General features: G+C 48.4%; 1 protein-coding gene across 2 annotated transcripts in view; it reads left to right on the forward strand.

Annotated features, from left to right (window-relative positions):
* HPCAL1 (hippocalcin like 1) overlaps positions 1 to 21,773 on the forward strand; it is a 101,199-nt gene that overhangs the window by 59,598 nt on the left and 19,828 nt on the right. The window contains exon 2 of one of the 2 annotated variants that reach the window (XM_080919881.1): positions 17,352 to 17,438. The exons of the other annotated variant lie outside the window; for it this stretch is intronic. The gene's annotated coding sequence lies outside the window, so the exon portion shown is untranslated. The remainder of the gene's footprint in view (positions 1 to 17,351; positions 17,439 to 21,773) is intronic. 2 annotated transcript variants of the gene reach the window in all.

Below are 21,773 nucleotides of genomic sequence, written 5' to 3' on the forward strand. Positions count from 1 at the left end.
ACCAGTCTGCCCACACATCTTCCCCTCACCCCCAGAGCATAGGCTGGGGTGTCTCCAAAGATCTAACTCTGTGGAGACGTCAGGTGACACCTGAATGTTCATGTGGAGACGATGGCTCATTTTGCTTCGTGACCAGCCTGGTTGAGACTTAGGAGACTAGATAGTTGGTCTTGGGGTGTCCCACTTTGTCTGTGGCACCTCCTACACTGGTACCTTGTCACTGCAGTCCCAAGATAGTCTGGTCTACAGTAAAGATTGGTCTTAGGGTCGAATGTGATCAAAGCACAGTGTGTGAATGTGCAGTCCACAGTGGGGCCATCATGTGCAGTTAGCAGGCACCGAGGAAAGGGTGACACTGTCACACTATTACAGTGCGTCTTTGGTTTGGTTTTGCTTTGTTTTTAAAGACTAGTCCTGTATGAGCTAAAGGATGATATAACAGCGAGTGTCATTAAAGAACCGTAGATTAAAATGTGACCACTGGGAAGCCACTAGAATGGCCAGGGTCCAGAGCTTTCTGGAAAGCAGCTAAACACACTCACTCTAAGATCCAGTAGTCACCCTCCCTAACACTACCAAAGAGGTCCAAACATATGCCCACAAAAACTTACACACGAGGACCCCGTGCTCAACTGCTGTGACCCAAGTTGGCCTTTCCAACCACATGATCCCACTAGAACCCACCAAGTTGCCACAGGTCCTAAGTTGCAGGGCCAAGCGACTATAGGCGAAACTTCTGAATCTGTGGACTGAGCAAACCTTTTCTGCATTTAAGATGATTATCTTGGGTGTCTTTAGATGGGAAGTTGACTCAGACACAACTTTGCTGCTGGAATCTGCAGTCTGTCAGAAGGAAGAGGAGAGCAGCGGCAATTTACGGGGTCTAATTAGTGTGCCCCAGCATCTCAGCCGCAACACTGTGGATGTTTGGGGCTTCCTAGTTCTTAGGTGGGTGTAGACCGTTGTATATATGTACCCCATTCTCTTCACCCATTGCCACATGTTTCCCTCTGAGAGGAACAATGTTACTTTTACTGAGAGCTGCTAGAATTTAAAAATATATATTAAATATATGCATACTTATCCAAATGTGCATACATTTCCACCCACGCGTGTGTGTACTCACACAGACATAACACATGCCTTTTTAATGGATTGACATGTCTGTTTTATATCCAGAACCAGTTTCCTGAGATTTGCCCCAACCTGTAAAACACATTTCTTACTCACATGTGAGCCACAGACAACTGTGGACCTCCACTCTTGAGGGTGGGGCTGGCTGGAAGATCATTCCTTCAGTTACCCCTTTACACCGTGTCTCACACAAGGGGTGGGCATGAGGCTGGATGCCAACCAGTGTGACTGCTGCAAAAGATGCCTTGTGGGAGCTTAGGGACAGGGAGGCGGGATCTTCCTCCATGTGGATCAAGATGGGTACAGGCTCCTAACCCTGGGAGGTGCCCAGTTTCCTGTGGGGTGTCCTCTCATGCACCACCACCACAAGGCAGGAGTCTGATCTGTTCTGGGCAGGTGAAAAGTGCAGCCTTCAGATTTATAATCTCATTTGCTCTCTCTGTGCCCGGAGGTGTGCTGGGTGCCAGGCAGGCCCTGTCTTCCGCCTGCACTAGTACCTTGCTGCAGGGCTACAGTAGCTAGTCCTAGACAGTTAAGAGATGCCTCCGGTGCCACCAGCAGTAGAGTAACATGAGGGGAAAGTGAACCTCGTGCCACACTAGGAATGGGGTGGGGCAGCGGCTCTCAACCTGCAGGTCTTGACATGCTGGAAATACATGTTTTCTGATGGTTGCAACCTGCAGGTTGAGAACCACGAGAGTGGTGGGGATGGGTGCTTGGGACCTCCCTGGAGGGACCTGAAGGCTAATCTGAAGGAGAATAAAAAAGTTGGGAGGTGTTCTGGGCAGAGGAAATAGTCCCACAGCATGCCAGAGCTTAAAGATGGTCAGTCGTGGCTAAGGCATGAGAATTGTTTTGTGAATGAACTTCACTTCTTCCCACTACCCCTGGGGTCTTCCCAGGTCCCCCTGGAGTCCTGACCTAGGGCTGCCAGTGGTCTGTGGCTACTGCTGTGATTGCCAGGGGTGACCCCAAAACCCTTGCACCTCTGACAATGGCCTCAGCTCATGGGGTTGGGGATATGCTTGGGAACAAGCAGGGGGTTCTAGACTTCTTTCCTGGGGGGCAATTGTACATTCTCAGTAGGCTCTGGATGCAGCTGATTCCAGGGAGGTGTCACCTTCCACCGGGAAGCTACCCTGTGGCTTGAAGCTGACCTGAGTCTGGACTATATTAGCTAAGTCAGGCTGGTTTAATCTGTGATGCCGAACATACAGTGTGGACAGATCCTGGGGAGCTGTCAAGATGGCGATGTCCAAATCCTATGTCTACCCACGCCTGAATGGCTGAGCAGTGTCACTAACAGGATTCCTGTGTCTTTGGGGTGCCTGTGGTGAGGTGGTTGTTGTGGGAATATGAAGACTGCTCATTTGAGGGGAATGAATAATTTATTTCTGTTTTCGCATGGCTTATCCCTTCATCGAAGCTGAGCTCCCGTGCATCCTGCAGGCTCCTGATTAAGGGACTTCCGCAGCCTTAATCCCAGTCTTTGTGGTTTGTTTCCACATGGTTGTCTGACAGGCTACATTTCAAGAGTGCCTTTGCTTTGGTGCCCCCCCCCCCTTTTCTCTCTCTCTCTTCCTCCCTCTCCTTCCCTCTCTCTTTCTCTCTTTCTCCCTCCTTCCCTCTCTCTCCCTCCCTCCCTCTCTCTTTCTCTCTCTCTCCCTCCCTCCCTCTCTCTCTTTCTCTCTCTCCCTCCCCCTCTCTCTTTTCTCTCTGGAATATAGTCCCTCTTTCCTCTTTCACCTGTCCAGAGACTTTAATCCCAATAATTCTGCCTCACTGGTTGACTGTTTCTAGCGTTTGTGGCCAACTGAAAGCTACCTATGGCCACACTCACCCCAGATTATCTGATTGTTACAAGGACCAGCCTCAGCCTCTGCCTAGACTGCTCACCTGTCTCCTCTGAACTCCCTCTGGCAAAGGCCCTGTCATACTCCCGACATTCATCCTGCCCAGGTTACCATCCTGACTCTCCTCTGTCATTTGAGAATCCATGATGGCTCCCAACTGCCAAACAGTCTGAATTCTAATATTCAAAACTGCTCATGAAGTGCCCTGGTTCCTCCTTTGAGTTGCCTGCTGATTCTTCTTTCAAAGTTTAAGAAGGATCTTCTTTATCCAGGAGCTATTTGGGGCTTATAGACCCAGGACCAAGATCCCACCCTCTGACTACTCGACTCCAGGACAAGGTCATCAGCACAGAGATGATAGGCAGGCCTGTCGGATGGTCTAGCCCTGGGTAAGAACTGAGGTAGACCGCATGGAGTATGTCAGACTTTGGGCATAGCGTGTGCATGTGAATGTGCCCGACACATGGTCCTGTGCACAGCAGGGTGGTACTGCCAGCCTTTGTATAAATGCCCATGGGTTGAGAGGGTGTTTCTGTTTGAGTTCATCGCCCCATGTGGTGGTCTCATGGCTACCAAAGGACAGGGAGAAGAGATGGAGAAGGAAGCAGTTCCAGAAGGTGAGGTGACTGTCCAGTACCACCAAATGACAAACCAGAGTCCAGAATTAGCATACTTTAGATTCCTTCCATGTTGAAGAGTTCACCCTCAACTCACCCTTCACATTTCTGGTCCTCTGGGAACCTGCCGTCCTTCAGCCACCTGGGGTGGACTCAGGACAGCCACTTTTAGGGACACTGTGGCCATTGTGTTCTCTCTCAGGCCATAATGATGATTTGTTCCAAACTGAATACCTAATCTCTCTGTCCTCCAGTTTCATTACTAATAAAACTGTTGGAATGTGTATAACAGTGGCACTCACAGAGGCCTGTGGTTCTAGCTCATGTGACAAGTGATCACTGCATGACCACAGACGGTATCACAAGAACACTTGGAATCTTTTTGCCACTATCCAACAAATAAAAGAAAGCATCTGCCTCTCCCAGGAGTTTTGCTGCCACACCTGGCCACACTGGCCTCCCCTACCCACTTCTGGGTATATGACCTGGCCACACCTGGCCATACCTGCCTTACAGGGCCACTCCTAGCCATACACCTGATCACACCTAGTTCTGTGATTTAGCACCAAGACTCTTCCCTCTTGGGATCCTTTGCACAACTGTTAAATGGCAGGGCTGGACCAGTCGGGTGTTTTTTCTTCTCCTTTGCTTTACCCAGGGAAGCCTCAGCTAAATGTCTGTGCTCACAGATGTGGTCCCACAGTGGAAGGAACAACAGGCTACTTCTTCCTATCCTCATGGGACCTTAGGTCCCTTGAGCTGCAGAAGTCTGGTTCACCTCCTGGCTGAGACAGGAGGGTATCCCTTCCTACAGAAAGTGCCATTAGGTTAGGACACACACACACACACACACACACACACACACCTAGGCCCATCACTTTCTCTCACAGCACTGTTCTTGTGTTGGCAAAGGTTTTTCACCATCTCCTTCTGAAGCAGGAGACCCCTTGGCCACTTCCTGGGAAGAATGCCAGAATAGGTGTCTTATGGCCCCTGGTCCAGGGTCAGCAGCAGCAGGTAGTCATGGTGGGAGGAGACAGTGGTCCTAGCTAGGGAGGTCCCAGGGAGTCTGTTAGGAGAAATGGGCTGCCTTTATGCATACTCCGTGGTACCTAGTGAGACAAAGCTGGAAGATCGAGTCACTGCTGCTGTGGTGTCCACACCCCCTTTACTCTTTTTCTCTGGTGCCTGGTATTTTTGCAGTTTCTGGTTTTCAGAGTTTTTCTGCAACAGCATTGCTTAATATCTGAGTTCTTGGGCTGGTGAGATGGCTCAACAGGAAAGGGTTCCCACCACCAACCCCCAAGCCGAGCTCCATCCTCATGATTCACATGGTGGAAGGAGAGAACTGGCTCTTGAAAACTGCTGCTTTCCACATGCAGCCATAGCATGAGTGCTCTCTCGCCAAATACACACACACACACACACACACACACACACACACACACACACAGACACTATACACACACACACACTGACAGACACTATACACACACTAGACACATGATGCATAAACACATACACCACACATACCACACACAAACATACCCATACACACTACACACATGCATAAACACATACACACCACACACAAACACACCTAAATGAATAAACAATGACTTATTTTATTTTTTTAAATTAAAAGGAATGCCCATAGTGTTTAAGTCATTCTTGGTGTTCCTCAGACTTGATACATCAAGATGCTAAGTCACAATGGATGAGATTGGGAGGTGGGGGGGCTTTAGGAGGCAAATTACATCAGGAAAGTGGACCTCTCAAGATGGGATCAATTCCCTTATAAAAAGAGGAAGAGGACCTTCTTCCTACCACACAAGAAGGTGATGAACCAGAAGAAAGGCCTCACCAGAATCCACTCATACTGGCACCTTGACCTCAGATTTGCCCCAGAACTAGGAACTGAGTGTGTGTTAAGATGCTCACTTCGTGGGCAGTTTATTATAGCGGGCCCCAAGGCATGGAAGCTCTTGTGTCTGGCTTCTTCATTCACCATTGTGTGGTTAGGCATCTCCAAGGGGCATTCTGATGGCATTTTAGAATTCCTTTGTGTGAAGACACAAAACTTTCCTACTTGTGAAGTATAGGTGGACGTTTGGGTAGCTTATATAAACTGGTGCCAGCACATGCCCCCAGGTGCATGCATACCCCCCCCCCATCTCAGCACATCGAGGAGCTAGATCCCTGCTTCATAGAGGGTGTGAGTAGCAGATAACTCAGGCTTTCAAAGTGGGCACAGATGGCAGGCTTTGTTGTCTGTTTGCTTGTTTGTTCTTTAAGACAAGGTCTCATGTATCCCACGGTGGCCTCAAACATGCTGCGTAACTGAAGACAGCCTTAAATTTCTGATCCTCCTGCCTCGACCCAGTGAGTACTGGAATTACAGGTGTGCACACAGATCTATTCAACAAAAGGATTAAACCCAGTGCTTCATGAATAGCTCAGCCACCTTGCTTGTGGAAGCTGTAGTTAGGCACTGCATAGGCTTTGGAGTTAGGACTCTTTATGTGCCAAATTCTTGTGCTTCCAGACCAAGGCTGGTAGCACTGGGCACTGGCCATGACTGTGCCTGGCTCAGGGTTGGGTTCAGTTTCCTGTTAAGGCCAGCTGTCCCTCCACCTCCTCCGTGTTTTGTGAGGTGGGCAGCCTGAGTGGTCTCATCTAGATTTGGCTGCCATTGTGTGCTGTGGAATATGAGCCGGTAACATCTGCGGGACCCGTGGTTCTCTTTATGACTCCATTGCTTTATTGTTTATTATTAATATTACTATTGCTTTTTTTTTGTTTTTTGAGACAAGTCTTCCAACGGCGCTCAGACTGAGCCAGGAATTATAGAGCCTGAGTTATACGGTATAGCCTAAGCTGGCAGGAACTGACAACCCTCTCACCTTAGCTCTCCTACTCTGGGGTGACAGGTGTATGCCATCATACACAGCTCTAACTCGGTTTCCTGAGCTGTGCAGTGAAAGAAATGCCTCTGCAGAGAGAGGTCATTGTCTGGATTGTATTTGAGGATATTCTGTGGGCCTCTGTGCTTATTACCTGGGGACAGTGGTTGGATGAGTCATTTTTAAACCACAATCACTCAGGAGTAGTCATAATCCCAAACCATACATCTTGGGCTTCAGAGCCCACAATATTTTTTTTTTCTCCCTCAGGGACTCTGCTTCCTAATTAAGTTGAGCTTCAGAATATATTAAGACAATTTGTCATCTCTGGAGCACACATCCGGTCTGTGGGAGCGGACTGGAGAGGCCATTTCCGGGTTCTCTGCAGGTCTTGGGGATATAGTACCTGGACAGGAGCTGCGACTGGGGGTTGGAGGGAGATTTCTCAGGCTGAAGGCAGGTACCACAGACCCTCCAGGTCTAGGCCGTCAAGTGGCTCCTGCCACAGAAACAGCCAAGGACTCCAAAAAGTCTTAGGCTACAACTGCAGTGCTGTGTGTGCTGCCGGGCTGTTCATGTGAAGAGTGCCCAACAGCATGCCTGGCATCAGGCATGTATCCGAGTGAAACTACTGGGCTGTACACTTCCCACAAATGCACATGCTGGCCCTCAGCCTGGGTACCCAGCAGCTGGGGGACCAGCGGTACTGTACTGGCTCAGCCGATGGTTTGTCTTTGAGGCTCCGGCCTGGGTGTGAAGCTGCATCTTCCCTCTGGCAGTTAAATAACACCTGCTCTCGTTTTCCGGTCTGAGAAGGATAATGGTCCAGCACTAGGAAATCACATGGTTTACCTCATTCTTCCCATGACTCTGTTCTTTGTCCTTCTGCTCTCTAATGGAGAAATGCAGGAAGACGTTGGCTTTAATCCCTTTTTGGCTTTTGGTGGGTGTCTTAGTTAGGGATATTGTTGCTGTGATAGAACACCATGGCCAAAAGCAAAGTTGGGGAGGAAAGGCTTTATTATCTTCCATATCACAGTTCATCATCAAAGGAAGTCAAGGCAGGAACTCATCCAGGGAAGAAACATGGAGGCAGGAGCTGATGCAGAAGCCATGGAGGGGTGCTGCTTACTGGTTTGCATCTCATGGCTTGCTCAGCCTCCTTTCTTATAGAACCCAGGACCACCAGCCCAGGAATGGCCCCACCCACAAAGGGCTAATTTATTTAATTTATTAAGAAAATGCCCTACAGCTGGATGTTGTGGAGATGGTTTCTCAGTTGAGGTTCCCTTCTTCTAGATAACTCCAGCTTGTGTCAAGTTGACCTAAAACTAGCCAGCATGGTGGGTTTTAAAGATACACTTCATATACCCTAAAATGTACCATGTCATATACATAATGCAAAGTAAGTGTAACACATATAATTCAGTTGTCGGTGGACTTTTCACAAGTATTAGTTTTAGTTTCATCAGCCTAGGGTAGCTATTCTCAACCTGCATTCCCTTTGGGGGTCAATGACCCTTTCATAGGGGTCACCTAAGACCGTCAGGAAACACAGATGTTTATGATTCATAACAATAGCAAAATTACAGTTATGAAGTACCAGTGAAAATAATTTTATGGTTGGGGCTTCGCCACAACGTGAGGAACTGTATTTATGGATTGCAGCGTCAGGACGATCGAGAACCACTGCTCTAGAAGAAACCTCACGCTCCTAACTACACCCTTGTTTCCTCAGCTCCAAGAACCACTACCATGGGCAGGTAAGACAGCGTGGTGAGCAAAGGCTCTCTTCATCACACCTGAGCTTAATCCCTGGAACCTCCTCCTCCACCAGAACCAACTCCCAAAAAGTTGTCCTCTTGACTTACACACACACACACACACACACACACACACACACACACACACACAGCCCCAAATGTATGTGTTTATTTCTGGACTCTTAGCTCCATTTCATTGGTCTGTGTCTCTCCATGTGTGGGCACCATGCCTCCGTACTTTTAATGCCTTTTAAGTAAGCTTTACACATCGGAGGTGTGGTAGGTAGATGGCTATTTGCTGCACAAGTGTAAGGACCAGAGTTCCAATCCCAGAACCCACAAATGTCAGTTGTGTATGGTGGCCAAGACTCCAGTGCTCCGAAGGTCCAGATGGGATCCTGAGACAAGCTGGCTACCCAGAGCAGCAGCACCAGTGAGCTCTGTGTCCAGCTGAAAGCCCTATCAGTGAAGGAAGGTTCCTGATGTCAACCTCGGGCCTCACACCCATGTGCCTTTGCACATGCATGTGTGTGTCTGTATCTACAAACACTCTACACAGACAAAACACAAGGAAGATGGGGAGGTGTGAGTCCTACTCTTTTTCTGCTCTTTTATAACTATTTTTGGCTACTTCAGGTCCTTCGCCATCCCGTAGGAATTTTAAAATCAATTTTTCTACAGAGAAATAAAGCAGGGATTCGGACAGGAGTTGTGTTAAGTCTGTGGATCTGTTTGGGGAGCGTCCAGCTTAACGTTAAGTCTCATGGTTTGTAAATAGACAATGTTTCCCGAGTTATTTAGATCTTCCTTGACGCCTTTCAACAATATTTTTGCTTCCTCCAGGCAAGGTAATGAATGCCTATAATCCCAGAATGGTGGAGACTGAAGCCAGAGGACAGCTCCAAGTTTGAGGCCAGGCTGTACTACATAGCAGGTCCTAGGCTAGTGTGGCCTATATAGTGGACCTAGGTTTTTGTTTGTTTTAGTAATAGATAGTTAATTAATTAATTAATTAATAAAGCCACAACAATGTCTTCTTATTTCCAGAGCAGGAATTTTGCACTTCTTATTGAGTGTTATTTTCCCCTAGAGTTTATCCTTTTTTGATGCCATTTGTTTGGAATCATTTATTCTAATTGCTATTGTCATTGTCATCCTAACTTGATTTTTTTGAATTGCAAATTTCTACACGAAGTCATTTTTATCTATTGATCTTGCCTCAAGCAGCCTTGTTGAAAAATGTTATGAGCGCTAATTATCAAATTATAACAGCGGAAAGTAGAAGTGGTGTGCTCCTTCCATTCTCATAATAAATATATTTTCGTTTTTGCATTTTTTTTCTTGCTGTATCTCCCTGCTTAGAACCATATGATTTGGATAGACATGTCTGGGAGGTGTCTCGGTGGCTAAAGCACAAGGACCGGAGTTTGGATCCTCAGGACCCAAGTAAATGCCAAGTGGGCATCCTGGGCCCCTTGTAATGACAGCAAACAGAAAACAGAGACAGAGCAAGTTGGCTAGCAAGGCCAGCTAGACAGGTGTGGTGGTTTGAATATGCTTGGCCCAGGGAGTGGCACTGTTAGGAGGTGTGGCCTTGTTGGAAGAAGTGTGTTACTGTGGGTGTGGGCAATGAGACCCTCCTCTTAACCATGTGGGAGTCAGTCTTCTGACAGCAGCCTTCAAATGAAGATGTAGAGCTCTCAGCTTCTCCTGGACCACGCCTGCCTGGATGCTGCTGTGTTCTCACCATGGTACTAGACTGAACCACTGAACCTGTGAGCCAGCCCTAATTAAATGTTCTTTATAAGAGTTGCCTTGGTCATGGTGTCTGTTCACAGTAGCAAAACCCTAAGTAAGAAAAATGGTGAGTTCTGGGTTCAGTGAGAGATCCTGCCTCAATGAGTAAGGTGGAGAGTGAGAGAAGAAGACTCGGGGCATCACACACGTGTAAACGAGCACATGCATGCATGCATGCATGCACCACAACTGCATGACGAGAAAGAGAGAAATGGCAAAAATGAACAGGCATCCTTATCTGATCCATGCAAGGAGGCGTGCCACTGTTAAGTGCAGTGTTAGCTGTGACCTTTTGTTGTTCATAGATGCCCTTCATCCAGTGCTGAGGTTCTCTTTTGTCCCATTATCCACATGTAATGGTTTTCATTACGTAAGGGATCGGATATCGTCAAGTGCTTCTTCTAGAACTGTCTGGGTGAGCAGGTGACTTTGGCTTGTTATTAATATGATATACTACATCAGAATGTGTAGAGGTGCTTCAGACAGCCTTTGTCCCACGGTGCATGTATTGGGTGGGCACTGGGAAGTCTCAGGGCGCAACACATATGAGCCCGCCAGGAATACCTCAGATGGTATATGTTTGATTCTGGTTTAGTTTTTGGTCATTGCATTTGGTTGTTGAAATCTTCTGTTGCTAATTTTTTTTTCAACCTTATGGGGTTGTGGCATTCGGTTTAAGGAGCTGGTATTATAAGATGAGTTTACAAGATGGTTCTGTGGGTAAAAAGACACTTGCCACCAAGCCTGATAACCTGAGTTTGATCCCTGGGATCCACATGGTTGAACCAACTCCTCAGAGTTGTTTTCTGATCTCCACACATATATCTTGGCACACACATGCTTATATACATAGACACACAGAGACACAAATTTAATAACAACAGAAAAGAAACTGATCATTAGGTCAGTTGATTTTCAGATGGTAAATAAACTAAGCTTGCATTCCTGCGATAAACTTTACCTGGTGGTGGTGAAAGATCCTTTTATATGATGCCGTCTTTAACATGCTGTTTTCTGATGGATTTTTGATCAATATTCATAATAAGAATGGCTCAGGGCTTTTATTCTCCTATGGAGTATTCTCTGGTTCTGTGTCTCTGTGGTATCTCTTTGAATGTGTTGGGAGGCACACCCTTCTTTTCTGCCTCCTGGGGAATCAGTAAAGGACTTCACATCTTTACAGAGTTCTGCCGTGAAGCCACTTGGGTGTGGAGTTTTCATTGTGGGTAATTGTCTCTTTGCCTGTTCATCCTCTTCATTACTTGAGTCTTGTTTATACCTTTTCTTCTTAACAAATTATATTAGCTACTGTTCTCATTGCCCTGACCAAATAAATACCTGACCAGAAGCTACTGAGAGGAAAGATTTATTTGTGCTCACTGTTTGAAGGGATACAGTGTATCCTAGCAGTCGAGGCGCGGCAGCAAGAGTTCAGGAGCTTGCTCATCTGGAAAGATCAGGAAGTAGAGAGTGGGAGAGGCTCCAGGCTATAACCTCAAGGCCTGCGGGCAGCAAGAAAGACCTCACTCCTAAAACTCTGCGACCTCCCCAAATAGTTCAAACATGAGAGTGGGAGGGGAGAGAGCGTCCTGTCAGGATACTCCACCATCAAACCATGCTACAGTTCCTGTTTTGTAGCCTGAGCTGGCCATACTCAGTCTTGCCCCGAGTGCTGGGATGACAGGCCACCACACTTAGCTAAGAGTGTGCCTTTTCAGCTGGCTTAGAGTCTCCCTTGCCCTTCCAGAGTTGGCATCATTGAGTTCTTCCTATGTGCAGAGTTGGTTTGTTTGTTTGGTCAGTTGGTTTTGTTTTGTCTTTGTTTTATTTTTGGTGCACTAACTCATAATTTTAACAAAGTAGGAAGTGCTATTAGTTTTGTTCGTTTTACAAATATGTAAAGGGAAAAGGAGAAGTTGAATAAGAGGTTGGGGTCACCCACCAAGAACAGGACTTTGGCTGGCCAGAGGGCCATGCTGCCCTCTCTGCCTGTCCCCTTCCCTTCCGGCTGTCCTCACAGATAAATGGGTCAGGTGTGGCCACATCCTACCTTAGGTCTGACAGACAAAAAAAGCCCAGGCTCCAACAAAGAAGCAGCAGTTCCAGAAGCACCCTGCAGGAACCTGGGGCTCTGGTGCAGAGGCCCTGCCTAGGTCTGCCTTTTGTACCAGCCCAAAGGTTCTACACAAAGCAGTCCCCATCCCCACCCCCACCCCACGCCAGGATGCCTATGCATCCTTGGAGCAGCAAGACCTTCCTCTCCGGCTCTGTATGACTCACCCATCTCTCCTCCAGAGGAAGAGACAATCTGTAAGACAATCGCAGACAGAAATCAGGATCCACCAGACATAGCTCAACATAATTATTCCCGCCTAATGACTTCTGCTCCTCGACTCTGTCTCCAGCAATGACTGCAATCTTTATCTGCCTTTGGAAAGCTGGTAGCCAGGGAGCCCCTGCGGCAGGATGATAGGGCCGGGGAGAAATTTGCAATTCGTGCTAATGGAGTGTTCACAAGCAGCCTTGAGGGTCTCTGGAATGGAGGGCTCTCCTGCTAGGAAACCCAGGATCAGAGATGGCCGCTGGGGACGGGTGCATGCCTTCTTCAGGGGTTCATCTCGCTTCCTTGGGCATTTAATTATTCTGTAACCAAGATGCAGCCAGCCAAGCCCTGTGTCTTGAAATTTTCCCCTATCCTGTAGGGACCTCTGTTCAGGTACAGCCAGGTCTTTGATGTCCCCCCAGAAAAGAATTTCAGGACAGGGCAGTGTAGAAACAGACTTTGAGTTTATTAAAAGGAGTTTTCATCTTGTTTGTTTTCTTTTTGAGACAGGATCTACATCCCACACTGGCCCTGAATTTCTGATCTTCCTGCCTCCACTTGCCAAATGATGAGATTATGGGGGTGGGGCCGCCATGCCTGGTTTCATGCTGAAAAGCTAAGACCCAACCGTGCATGTTATATTAGGGAAGCCTGACAAGAGATTTTAAGCATAGATTTAACAACAAGAGTTAATAAAAGGAGAAGCAGGGCTGTGGGGTTAGCCCAGTGGGTAGAGGACCTGCTGGTAATCATGAAGGCTGAGTTTGAATTCCCAGCATCCGTATGAAAAGCTAGATGCAATCGTGAGCATGCGTGATTTTAGCGTTCCAACAAGGAGACAGGAGAGTCCCCAACACTCATTAGTCTGTGAGCCTGACCTAATGTGAAGATTCCACCTCAAATAAGATGGAAGGCAAGGACCACCACCTAAGGTTGTCCTCTGACCTCCACATGAACGCCATGGCACACACGTGTCCATAGTCACACATATGAATATGTACACATATGTAATGTGCTAAATATGCAAATTAGAAGGAGAAAGGCTCAGGGAAGAACAAAATACACCCTACAAGAATGTCCATTCCCTTAGCTTTGAAGAGTCTCCTCTATCATTTTAGTGGCCCTGAAATTAGGTCTTTAAGGGGATATTTAGGATCCTGAGGTATAGTAGACTAACTTACAGTCTGATCAGGTGACTAAGTTTACAGAGGTTACCTGAGCACTTAGGTTGTTCTCATTGTGTGTTAGTAATCGTTCAAGACAGGCTTTCTCTGTGTAGCTCTGGGTGTCCTGGTAATCACTTTGTAGACCAGGCTGGCTTTGAATTGATAGAAATCTGCCTGCCTCTGCCTCCAGAGTGCTAGGATTAAAGGTGCACGCCACCACGCCCAGCCTGGGAGTTAGTAATTTTGTTGGTGAGATTCCCAGAAGCTACCCAGAGAGGAGCCTGAGCCGTGCTCAGGGCCTTCGCCATGGTGCATGGCTGTTAGCGTTCTTACGGGAAACATCTCTATAGAAAAGAAATAGCCTCTCTCTGTCGGCACCCTCCACAGCAAGTGATCATCACCCTGGGATTCTTGATTCCCAGCAGGGCAGAGGCTTCATCTGGACTCAGGGAAGAAGTCCATTCCCTTCCCACAGCTCCATAGCCTTCTCTTCTTTCCATCCTCTGTGTTGCACATGGAGAACCTGACCATGGCTGAGGTCACAGGGCATGCCCAGGGTGTGCCCAAGGTCACTCAGCTGCTAGGCAAGCTTGAAACAAGAACTCACCCTAGGTCCTCCCCAGACCCAGCAGGTCCCCTTTAAACCTGGGAACCTTTCTAGGGGACAGGGATGGCTGATACTAAGTGCTTTCTTGGATTGGATGTACTCCCCTGGTGGTCATTAGAGCTGTCCCCAGAAGGCTACCATTGGGCTTTTGTAGCTGAAGACAAGGCACTTCCAGCTGGTTGAGGCAAGGCTCTGTGGAGAGCAGCAGTTCTCAAGCTTCCTAACGCTGCAGCCCTTTAAGACAGTTCTCATGCTGTGGTGCCCCTCCACCGTAAGATTCTTCTTGTTGCTACTTCATAATTATAACTTTGCTACTGTTATGAATTGTGATGTAAATTTCTGTGTTTTCCGGTGGTCTTAGGCAACCCTATGAAAGGGTCATTCAATCCCCAAAGGGTTTGCAACCCACAGGCTGAGAACCGCTGCTCTGGAGGGACAGAACAGTGGGATGAATGCATGTTACAAAGAGGATTTATTAGACTGTCTTACACAGTGTAGTCCAACGCTGCAGAGGCTGAGAACCCTGTTTGTTCAGTACACAAAGCTACATACCTCAGCAGTCTCTGTCTGGTGCCGAAGGTGTTGGAGGGTTCCTAGACAGTTACTGGTCTTGTGCCTGGGCTTTGACGAACCAGGCAACAAGCACTCACCAGCAAGGAGGGAAGGCAGGCAGCCATAAGCAGCCCTTGTATCTGCGCTGCCCACCCTCAGAGAGGGTCTTACTTCTTCAGCTAATCTTCCAGAAAATAACGCTTACAGACTCACCCAGCCCAAAGTGTGGTCCAGATCCAATCAATTTGACAACCAAGATTAGCATCACAGGCACCGATGGTGCATTGTCTTAGGCGCTGAGAGATGGCCGGCTGGTGCTTACCTGCTCAACTCAGGGATGGGTAGACACCCTGCTTCTCCTCCTCATCACCCCCCCCCGTGCATATTCACACCCCTAAAAAAAGGTGGGATGCTTGTTCACTGAACCCTTGGTAATTTTTTTCATTAAATCAGTGTTTTAAGATTAATTGTGTGTGTGTGTGTGTTAGTGTATGTTTGTATGTGTGATATGTGTGTGTGTGGTGTGTATGTATGTATGTATGTTTGTATGTGGTGTGTATATGTATTTATGGTGTATGTGTGGTGTGTATGTATGTGTGTGTATGTATTTATGGTGGGTGGGTGGTGTGTGTGTGTGTGTGTGTGTATGTTTGTATGAGGGGGTGATGGGCTAAGGGATTTACATTTTGGGTGTTCCACTTAGTTCAGAGTGACTTGGTATGTCCCCGAGCCTCTCACCCCTCAGTAAGCCCCTTGGAGTATGGCTCCTGGACAAGGTTGTGAGAAAGACAGGATGAGGAAGTCAGTGGCTGACATTTTATACCTACTTGCCTGGTGATTTCTGCTGCAACCACCATGTTGTGTGTTCTGATGACCTCCACCGGCTTCTATTCCTTTCCACCATCTGCCTGCACTTTGACCCCCTGAGTGTCAAATCAGAACTCCTGGAACCTATTGAGTCTGGGGGCTTTGAAATACCTTGAGAAAATCTGGACAAGGTGGAGTGTGAGATATCCCAGGTCAGTGAAGCTGGTCTGTATACAACGTTGTAGAAGACATGTGTCTGTGAACCCAGAATACACGGCTGTGTAGGCTGTGGGCCGGATGACAGATGTTCCATTCTGGTGTGGGGTGTTGGCCAGAGGGGCCCAGGGGATGTTTCTGTGCTTCTCTCTCAGTTTTTCTCTGGATCTAAAACTGCCCTAAAATAAAGTCCATTAAAAATACCTAGGAGGACTGTAGAGGTGGCTCGGTGCTTAAGAGTTCTTACTGTTCTTTGAGAGGACCCCAGTTCTTCCAGGCTGAGAGGCTCACAACCACTGGTGACTCCAGCTCGGGGGATCTGGTGCCCTCTTCTGGCCTCCACAGGTACCTGCACTAAGGTACATATTCCCTCACTAATGTGCACATGTCTGACGGTAGGACATGTTCTAGTCCAGATCTTGAATTTCTGGTCAGAGTCTAAATTCATGGGGATTCCTTTGTAAAGCACTGGGTGTTGTGTGCCTGCTTTGCATATGGCTCCTGGCTAGGCACTGGCTCAAGGTAATGAAATAATGTGTTCTTGACATTGTCTAATCAACTGAGCTGGGTGGGGGAAGGCAGACACACAGTCCCCACCGTTACCCCCATGGAGGGACTCTGCACTAGAAGGGGAAACTGAGGCAGTGCCGTAGCCTAGAAAGAGAAGTTGTGCTCAGGGGACATGACTTGCCTGTCATATCCCGACTGTCCCTTAGCTCTTGAGTCAGTCACCAAGCCTCCCTATAGGCCCCGTTTTCCCTGCCAAGGAAATGGAAGTAACACAAGGCCTCCCTCTTTGGTCTGTCCTGAGGGTCTCAGGGAACAATAACGTCTTTTAGTGAGGTGCAAGACTATTTAGGAACAGTCCCATAATACTATTCACTTGGAAGGGGCTACCAGTCCCCATGTGGAGAGCAGACAGGGAAGAAAGAGATGGTCTTCAGAGCTGGCTCTACAGGGGAGCTAAGGTACAGGGATTCAGGATGCTGACTGTTTCCTTGCCCAGACTGCTGAGGGCTTGTGTGCTATATGAGTTCGGGTGCATTGTTACTCAATGTGTATGTGCCACGCCCTGAGCCAGGGAGGCCTGGCTGGACAATATGGGCTTTGAGAAGGTCTGGGGTTAGCTCCAGTAAGGTCCAGAGCAGGACCTTAGGTGCTCCTTTGAGCCTTTCTATGCCAAGCCTGCTCCCCCAAGCTTCCTAATGACTAGAAGGGATAAAGAACAAGGAATCACACATAGCTGAGTTATAATTAATATTTTAGGCCTAGGGGCTGGAGAGATGGCTCAGTGGTTAAGAACACTGACTGTTCTTTCAGAGGTCTAAAGAGATCTCTCTCAAGAGTCTAAAGAGTCATGGCCATAACCAGCGCCCATCTTGGCTTTGTGATAGTGTAATCCCAGCTGAGGATGGCCAGTATCTTACCAGGCTTCTGTTAATAGGAGATCATAGGAATTATTTGCATATGCACACATACACACATGTGCACTTACACACACACACGGTACACACCCACTCAGCTTTGCTTGGGTGTTTGGGGCAAGTGAAGGGATGTTGTGAGCTCATCCACATGCCAGTGCCCCCCACATGACCTGTGGTCTTCTTTTCCAGGGGCATGGTCTAGCAGCTCAGTTAAACCTGTGCATCACCCCCAGCAATTCTGATCCCTGCTCCGCCTTGACCTCCACTTGGCCCTAGGTAAGTCACCCTGAGACCAGTGGGACTGCAGAGCATTAGGGCTGTGGATGGCAGGGATGGCTTTTGTAGGGACTATGGGGACAGTCACCTCAGTGATCTCAGGGGACAGACAGTTCAGGAAACTGAAGCTGAGAGGTAAGAACCCTGTAGGTTCCAAGTCTCTCTGAGAACAAATGTGCCTCTGTTTGTGCCTGTGGGCTTGTTCAGGGCGCAGAGTCAGGAGCTCAGTATCAAATCATGGTCATCTCTCTCCTGAGTTCCTTTTATCTTCCATGCCCTTTGCACCCCATGTTCCCTTCTCCCTTCTCATGCACCCCCTTTCTCCCTTGCCTTCCCCAAGGTCATACCTTGAAAGAGGGAACAGCATCCAGAGTGGAGGCATCAATGTGCCTTAAAGTTATCCCTAGGATGAGCCAGGCCTACTTAACCATACGGCCAGCATCACCACCATTATTTCAAACGTTGTGTGTGTGTCGTGGTTCTTGCTAATCCCGGTGGCTGATATACCTCAAGGGGTCTGCAAGATGCAGATCAAGTGTCAAGTGGTACTTCCATCTGTGACTTTGGTAAATGTCGCTAGCACCCTAGAGACTTAGACCAGCAGCTCCCAGCATACCTCGGTGTGGCTGGGTCCCCCACACACACCATACACCCATGCTCCTACAGCATTCAGAGAGGGATTTCCAGGGCACAAGGTGTCCTCGGAACTTCCTGTGGGTGGAGTACCTTTTCCTGCCTTCATCTTCAGGAGAGAGAGAGGATGTCTCCTACTGCCTTGCTCTTCACTTCCCAACACTCCCTGGACACTGTCCAGGTTGCCTGTGAATCCGACGGAAATGCCTGGAAAGGGGCCCTTGTTTTGGAAAACAGGATCTTTGGGTCCCCTCAAATGGCATATGGAGAGCATTGCTGGGACTAAAGAGAGAGCACCTCCTGAATCTACATGACTGAAAGTCACCTGCAAACATGCGTTCCAGCTTCAGGGTCCTCCACTCCAGCTGCCACAAATTCCCAAGTGCATGGTAGGGTCCAGCCACACCTGGAAACTGATGTCTGGAAGCTGGAACAGACAAAGAGGTCAAGGGAGTTGAAATTCAAGCCTATGGGGTATCTTCTCATCCTGAGGCCCTTGGATGCTTTGGTGTACACCCAGTGAAGCCTAGGTAGTCTCACACACACACACACACACACACACACACACACACACACACACACACACACACCCCTCGGCACTGAATGAGTAGAGTCTTGGTCAGATAGTTCTTTCTAATTTGGTGTCAGAATTTTGCCATGGGGTCAGAGGTCAGAGGTCAGGGGATGCTCAATAGAAAGACCCTTCTGATAATGGGACACCTCCTCCATTCCCATCCACCTGCCTGTGGATGAAAAGCATGTACAAGTGTGGGGCCCCCAGCTTTGCCACTAGCTGTCCACCCTGGCAGGCAGTATGGCTGTGCTCCACATATATTGAAGACATGCTCTGTCCCCAGTGAGCCTGAGGGCTCTGGCTTCTAATGGCAAAGAAAAGCTAAGTCCAGGTTGGGCCCCTGAACTCATTATAATATGGAGAAAAGGTAAAGGTAGAAAGAGGTTAGGCTGAGAAGGTTGCCTGTAGAGGCTGCCCTTTTGGATAAAGAATCCAGAAAGGCTAAGAGGTGTGAGTGAGGAAAGAGAACCTGAAGAAGGTGTGGGAGCAAAGGCCCAGGGACAGCCATAGGAATGGAGACAGAAGCAGTGAAGATCTGCATGGCTGGAGAAGATGGGAAGATGGGTCAGACTCATGGGGGTGGAGTCACAGACTCAGCAAGGAAAGCAGGCACAGCCCGCAGCTCCGAGCTCACTGTGGACTGCACGGTGGCTCTGGGTCTGTAGATTATGACCTCTGCTTGCAGGTCTCAAAGATCATCATTGCACAGACAGCATCTTCTAGAACAGTGGCTCTTAACCTGTGGATCACGACCCCCCATAAGGGTCACATGTCAGCTATCCTGCATATCAGATATCTACATGATGATTCATAACAGTAGCAAAATTGCGGTATGAAGCAGCAACGAAAATAATGTTATGGTTGGGGTCACCACAGCATGAGGAACTGGAGTAAATGGTCACAGCATTAGGAAGGGTGAGAGGCGCTGCTCTAGAAAATTTCACGTCGTAAAGCTAAGCTGACCCACTCTGTAACGATCCCTACCTAGAGATGAGCAGCTGGAAAAACCTACATCTCAAGCAACAGACCACCCTGGCTTTCCTGGAGTAGATTCCCACAGGGAACATCAGAGGGTAGGGTATGGGGCGGGAAATCTTTCCTGTGTTGAAAGTCGGGGCTTATTTTTAGGATAACAATGACTTGGCAGTATCAATGTCCTCTCTAACTTTATCTGGGGAAGTTGTGCCTGCCGAGCAGTGCTGACAGTTGTGAGAACACACACAATGATGGTGCACTTGGCTTTCTGGCCCACAGTGGAATTCTCAGAGGGATGGGAACCACTGTCTTCACCTGCTGCTGGGGGAACCTACCCCATCAGGTTTAGTGTGAGCTGATGCCCTGGGCCACTGGTAAGCAGAGCCAGCCTGGCTCTTGGCTAGTTGGGGAATAATTTAACTGCCAGTCACCTGGGTTCAGTGACCCTAACAGAACAGAGCAAGGGACTCCTTTGAGAGCTGGTCCATACCTGTGGGAAAGAGGGCTGGATTCTCTCAACCAGAGCTGAGCCAGTTCAGACACCTCATCGATCCCTTTCTTCCCTATCACCAAGCTCACCCTTGGTACAAGTTCCTGAGTTCCCGAGACATCCCAGGTTTCATATGTCTCTCTAGTTGACCTTTTGAACGGTTTTGGACTTCCCCGACCCAATGTGTCAACTTTCAGGCTAGAACACAGGAGACCCTTAACAAATGTTTGACTGTTGGCCATTGCTAGGGTCTCCAGGTCTCCAGAAAGCCTGCGCTTTGGCTGGAGTTAAGATGGCTTAGAAAGGATGGGCTAGAGGAGTGGGGGGGGGGGGGGGCACAGCTAAGTTGGTAGAGTGTTTGCCTTGCATTCATGAAGTTCTGGGTTCTATTCCTAGCATGAACTGGTGTACACACACACACACACACACACACACACACACACACACACACACACACACCTGTAATTCTAGCACTCAGGAGATGAAATTAGGAGGATCAAAAAGTCAAGATCAGCCTCAGCAGCATTGCAAGTTGGAGGCCTGTCTAGGAAAAGTGAGGCCCTGTTTTAAAAGGAGGAGGGGCAAGGGATGGAGAGCAGGCTGGACCAGATCCTACAGAGAGGTGCAGATGCATGGGCAAGGACCGTGCCTGTGGGCCGCAGAGTCACTGTCAATGCCTGGTCCTCAGGGATCTAAAGGAGTGCCCAGGCAGCCTGTTCCCTCCCTCCCTAACTTCCTTCCTCCCCGGGGGAAACAATCACTGTGGCCTTCCTGTGTATGTTAATTAGTCATGAGATCAGTCCCAGCTGTGCCCTGGGGAACTGGAATCCAGCCCTGTGTCCTGGGGCGGGGCAGTTGGCTCATCTTGAAAATCAACCTCTGTACACTCACCCTCTGCCCTCCACCTGCCTGGACACTGTGTTTGGCAGAATGGGAACAAGCACGTGCAGAAGGAAAGAGCCCAGGCCTCTCTTGTGCAGCCAACAGTGAGCATCTCACACAGATGTGTATGCCCCTTGCTTCGCTCTGGGGATTCATATAGTAGGTATTCCAGGTATTGCCTGTCACTGGGGCTTCACACAGTAGGTATTCAGGTATTGCCTGTCACTGGGGCTTCACATAGTAGGTATTCAGGTATTGCCTGTCACTGGAGCTTCACTCAGTAGGTATTCAGGTATTGCCTGTCACTAGGGCTTCACACAGTAGGTATTCGGGTATTGCCTGTCACTGGGGCTTCACATAGTAGGTATTCAGTTAATGCCTATCACGGGGACTTCATAGTAGGTTCCTGCATGGTTCCCGAGGCTTCATGCAGAACCTGTGGCTTCTGGCCCTGTGATAGCAAGATTCAAAGGTGGCTTTTCCGAGCTAGCCCACACCATTCCTCATAAATATGTTCCCGCCCAGACTCAAGACCAGACTATGGCCACCGAGGGGCCGTAGGCACATCTCATTCCCCTGCCTAGCATTCTCTGCAAGGATGGGAGGGAGCGACGATGGGTTAAGGAGCATGACTTACTGTTTTTATTTCTTCCTGAAGACATTAGCCATGAGTCAAATAGCTCGTGAGCAATTCTCTGGAGATTTTCTTCTGAGCTTTAAAAAAAAAAAAAAAACTAATTTGTGGAGTGGGTAGGGGAGCTATGCTTGCAGCCCACAAATC

Source organism: Micromys minutus (genome assembly GCF_963924665.1).
Source record: "Micromys minutus genome assembly, chromosome: 1".
Classification (NCBI taxonomy): Eukaryota; Metazoa; Chordata; class Mammalia; order Rodentia; family Muridae; genus Micromys; species Micromys minutus.